Here is a 6,000-nt window from a genome sequence, read left to right as displayed (position 1 = left end):
GAATATGCAGTAAATCATATAGGGCCTGATATGATTTTTAAAAGGTGATTCCTGTTTAATTTTCTGTTATGGTATCATGATAGCAAGGCACTGCAGCTTTAAGTGTTTAGGAAAGTCCCCAAAAACGGTTACTGTTTGTACCCTCAGGCTTCCTGCCTCCAGTGCAATCTCATCTCAATGTAACGGCTGTGGTGCCCTCAGCAGACAGCTGCATGTGCTTGAGCCAAGCATGTGAGGGCTCAGAAGAGCTCTTATCAAAGGCTTTTCCTGTCACCAGGTGTTAACACATAAGAAGATAGATAAATAGTTTATTCGTTTGTTTCACAGGTTAAACATGAGAGATGTATAGAGATGTATGAGAGAGACAAGTGTATCACAAAAGACAGTGGAGATAGCTTCAAGTTGAAAGGTGCAGTGTTTCATACTTCTTTCTGCTAAACAACTTGTCCAAACATCAATTAACAAGGATTTTTCAGTGAGCTCAAAGAGACTTTTAAACAATGAAAATGTACTGTATTACAATGTTAGGGGCTATGTGGCACAGCACATTGTTATCTCAAACCGACCACCACACAATGCAGATTGTCAGCCTCTGCTTTAGAGAGGCCCAAGACTGAATGAATCGCCGCTCGGGGGTCGCTGCGAGGGGTCCTTGGATCCAGAATCGATGAGAGGCCTCAAACACAGAGACACAGCGTTTCAGGGAATTCAACTTAAGACTTTTATTATATCTCATGTGTTATACATAACTCTGTTCCCTTCTGTAGCAGTATTAATCCTATAAACATAGGTGTTGGGTATACTGTCTCTACATCAATGACATAACAAAGGAGGAACAGAGCAACAAAACATACATCCTCCATTTACAACGAACTCTCTCTCTCTTCCACTGTCATTAGAATCTCATGTGACCTTTAGTCTCTTGCACGAGACACTGTCATGCATTAAAGGTACAGCACTCAAAACATAATAACATAACCTAATCATCACAAGATGGTTGTGTAGGTACTATGTAACTACATGGGTACTGTAGTTACAAAATGAAAGCTATTGGAAGTTGCTTTTTGTGCAGAGTATAAAACCACAAACAAGGGGATCAATGCTGAAGCAGGGAATTTGTGGTAATTAACACTATGATTGTAAATAAATCCTGCACTTTTATTTCTTTTCACAGAACAGAGGTTGGTTTGGCCATTGAGAGTTGCAATAGTGTATACAGGGCTGAACAATGGTTGATTTTCAAGATAAACCACTGCTGTGGTTTGTAGAGTCTGCTAACTTAGCTACAGTTTTCTACTGAGGCTGGTACAGTCTGGTCAGGCCACTTCAGGGGTTTGGTCAAAGCGAATGAATAAAGTACAATTAAATTACATTGCATTGTGAGTGCAGCCAGTCTGCTTTTAAATAAAACAATGACCATGAATGCAATGGAAACCTAATACAAATTAATATGACACAGTCATACGGAAACACACTGGTGGTACAGATACGCTAAGATGGTACTGCACTGGATTACCACCAGAGGGTTTGCTTTATATTATTGTGATATCGTTCGTCTGTCAACAGCATGAAAACATTACCATTGTGGCAGAGAACGACAGGGTCAGAAGGATTTGAAACAACATCCCTTCTTTCAGGAGCGAGTCTACTAAAAGTGAGGCAGCCTCATATTGCTGCAGCGGTCCGTTTCATTGCTGTTGTAGTTGTTGTTAAAGATCATGATGAAAAAGGCAGTCACAAGAAACACTTATGTGCTGTAGTAGCATACTTTAACTTGTGTACAAAGCCCCAGGTTCGGACCTTGGCAGAGCGCTTCACACTGATTCATAGTAACCCAGAGCCACGTGTGTTCATGGGACCACAGATTAGTACATGTGCCACGTGTGATTTCAAAAGTGTGCAGCCCAGTATGTCAAACAAAGGAATAAAACCTGGCAAAAGGTTAAAATCAGACCCCAAATGTATATATCCAACAGATAGCACCATTGCCAAATGATCTTCAATGGCAAACGGAAGTGGTTTCAAAATGGAGATGCAATGGTTCTGTACTAAGGAGAAACTGTAGCACTGGTGCAACCACTATAGTATACGCTATCAGAATACTATTGCAATGCTAAACCAATATACTGGTATCCCATTACACCACCACCAGTGTTCTATAAAGGACAATATATGTGTTGCCATTGCTGGTAATGTGGTTTGCTAATGGTTCTGATATACTGTAGTATCTTCAGGGTAATTGTAATGGTATCCTGATGTTTGTTTGTGTTCTGCATTACTGTAAGGGTCTTTACATTATGTTACAAGTGAATCAATAAAAACATGGTAAAAACAGTTGAATTGCTGTAAATGTTATGCACTTAAAGAGTTATAGCAATCACATCAAAATAGCATTGGGGACAATTGCTTTAAAATGTCAAAGACATCGAGTTGCTGCAGGAGTTGCCAACACTAGTTTGCTTAAGAAGCACAAAAGGAGGACATTCAGAAATGTATATTTATTCTTATGAGAACAGAGGGGCAAGTCTGCACAGTGCAAGACAGGATTAGTCACTTTCCCATTTCGGAGTACTCCTTAGTCACATCAGCCAATAAATCAATATCACGCTATCATCTCGAAACCTTCTTTTGGGAGTAAACCATGATGTAGAGATTTAATTGAAGTGCGATTAAGTAACCTGATGCGTGGATCTGTCATAGTATCTATAAAAAGGGTGTGCGAAATATTCCCGAAAAGAAAGCTTTTGCAATGGATCTCCTCCAAGCAGCTGATGAGTTAATAACACTGACAGCTTCAATAAAAAATAATCACGCTGAAACATGACCAAATCACCGTGCTAAATGTATCTTAATTGAGTCTCAAATATAGCCTGCATGGAATTGTTTATTTTGTTTGAACACTGACTGGAACTTATCTTCTTTGTTTTCTTCTTCCAAGAGAATCTTTGCTTTTTGTTTTTCATTGCCAGTGATACTTATTTTACATAAAAACAGTCATAATACCCGAATAAAACTGGACTATTATATGTATTATATATATTTTTCCCAAGCTAATACTATGCATTACAAGATTTACTGTGTTTTTTTTTCTTTATCGGTCACTATGCTTTTACTCTGTCTACTACATGCTTTACCATGGTTTACACTTCTGTAAACTTTACACCATAGGAGACATTTATTCTGCCCCTCATCCAACACAGTGACAGTATCTTCTGTTTTCTTCCAATTTCTATTTTTACAATTGCGCTATCCGGTGCCACAGCTGAGTTTGTATATGACTGTATCACATTCGAGAGGTACAATGTATGTATTTATGTAGGTCAATTAAGTAAACGGTTTGTTTTTAGAGTGTGTTTATTTAAATTTCCTTTTTGCAGGGTACTCCCTTTACAGCTGTATTTCTATTTATGACCACTAGTGGGCACCTGTGTCCTATCCAGTACTGTTCAGGACCAGCTTTGACTGTTATGCTTGGTTTGTGTAAATGATCAGCCTATTGGGGGTTACATTTGCCTAATTGTCATTGCTGACTTCCAGCAAATACTAAAAATACCTTTATTAAAAAGGAAGCATTTACTGTGTAGCTTGTTTTGATTTTGAAACAATAGCAGTTGATTTGACAGGGAATAACAGGGAACAAAGGACAGAAGCTTCTACCCTCATTGGCAGAGTTAATATTTTGCTGAATCCACGGGTCTAAAGGACCTGTCAAAGTGAATGAATGTGATGCTGAATGTTGATATCTAGTGGTATGACACAAAGCCTTAGTGGTAACCAAGATCAGGGATATGAAACACAAGATAAGGTATAACAAATGCATTTGAGAGTGAGTGTTAATTGTTCTGGCAGTATCCCATGGGACCTTTTTCAAACAAATCTGATCCAAAAGGGGGATCAGCAGGGGGTTCACCAGTTGTTGTCTGGGTACCAGTTGCAGCTTTTCTAATTGAACTATAATACTGTATTAAATAACCATGTGGGTATGCATTTGGAATGTACATTAGTAATTAATCTAGAAGAGGATTATTAGAATCTCGGCTGGTCTGTTCTGGCAGAGTCCCAGGTTTGAGTGAATTAAGAAAGACCCAACTCTCCTAGACAAATGTTGCTGTTTTTTCACCATTTTGAATCTTTGTAGAACATACACCTGAAATCTTTGATGTTTATTTAATTAATTGTAGCTAGCAAACTAATTTTCCATTAACTATTTCTATAATAAATGTGCGTTTTGAAATAATCAAATATCAAACATTACATGTTAATTTCAAAACATGATATCTGATACTAGATTGAAGAAAGTTCTCAGTTCCCACACCCTAAGCTCAGGAAATCTGTTAAACTTGCACTTCATCGTCACTGCACCTCAGCGGTGTCCTCCCGTTCAATGCATGTTACTGGCTGAAAGCGTGTCATCAGTTGGTTGGTTAAAGACAGGAAGGGGTCATTGAAGGGGTGGGGACAATTTCACCCTCCAGAAACACTATCTGAAAGTAAGGCTTGCAAACAAAGATATCTTTAAACTGGTGTAGTACCAAAAATCACACTTTAAAAGAAAGATACATATTCACTTTAACATTTTGTTCTTATAAAATCTTACCTGAAAGGGCACAACAGGTAAGATTTATTGAAATATTTTGTAAGCTACAAACACTTGTATTCAGATTGTAAACTGGTAAATATTTACTGTCTTGCTAAGCCATTGTCACAGTACTTATTGTCCAGTAAAGTTTTTCCATTGTTTTTATTTTTTATTTTTACACAGCAGCATGTGTTGCTGCAAACTACATCTCTCCTATTGCATTGCACTGGTCCTGCGCTAAGACTGTAGAGGCAGTGTAGACCATAGTACTAGACTGAGGGGTAGGAAGAAGTACATGATGGATACAAACTCTTTGTTTGCATGTTTCTTGGAAGCAGGTTTTGATTTGAGTTTCCCTTTAAAAACAGACCAGCTGAATCGCAGTGGGAGTTCCGTAGCTTCCGTATCATCTTTGTGCCTTGTCTGTCGATGCTGTTACGCTGTTTACAAGTCACACTTATAAAACTGTTTATAGGTGGATGCATGTGACAATGATTTAGGCAGTGAAGTCAGCTGTTTGGCACCAAAGATCTTGCTAATTTAAACCCACTTTATCTTGTGATCACACAGTTGACACTATGATGCTTATGTAGGAAAAACCTGAAAGCAAATCTCCATATTTTATGACCATCCCAACCAGAGTTTCCAGCCACAAGTACAGTCCATTCCCTAAAGGAACATTAAGACATGCAAACTAGAACAATAGCACTTTTGAATTCGATCAATCTGAGTGTGACGACAGTTTATCACCCCAAGAAGGAAATCAATTTGAAGGAGGACAGCTTGGTACAGCATTGGTTTTCTGGAAGAGAATGTTTATCCCATAAACACGCTTTCCCAAGGTTCAGTAACATGGTTTACTTTGTAAAGGTAAACAGAAAGGTTGATGAGGTAAACTTCCTGTTTATAATATAACTCGAAGGGGAGTTTCAAAGCCTTCCATTTGAAGAAGAAAAAAAAAAACATCAACTGTTCATTCTTTTCATATAGCAGATTTTATCTGTACATTAAAAAGAGAAATAAAAATTAATTATTTATATCTGAATCTCCTGTTTTGCATTTCCTTCCCAATGATCTTTCATGATGATGCAGTTGTGTCCCACCAGTGGCAGTGCAGTGTTTTTGCATTGAGGGACATGGTCATACAAAGCCAGCAACAATCGAATATGCCATTGGTAAAATAGTCCTAGAGCTGTTCCATATTGTATCACAATGGAACCAAAACACACTGGGGATCCAATGCAGCACCATGGTTTTTGATAAGTCCACGTTAAGGTGCTCTGCCGAGGAGTTCCAGGGGGCATCTCTTCAGTTCTAGTCACCTGCTATATATGTAAAGTATGCTAGACCAGTGTCTTTTAATAGTGGGACCAGCACCATCTAGCACACAGCAGTGTATTGCCAGGAAAACCTCCAAAATG

Source organism: Acipenser ruthenus, chromosome 26 (genome assembly GCF_902713425.1).
Source record: "Acipenser ruthenus chromosome 26, fAciRut3.2 maternal haplotype, whole genome shotgun sequence".
Lineage (NCBI taxonomy): Eukaryota > Metazoa > Chordata > Actinopteri > Acipenseriformes > Acipenseridae > Acipenser > Acipenser ruthenus.
Note: the sequence above shows the minus strand (reverse complement) of the source record.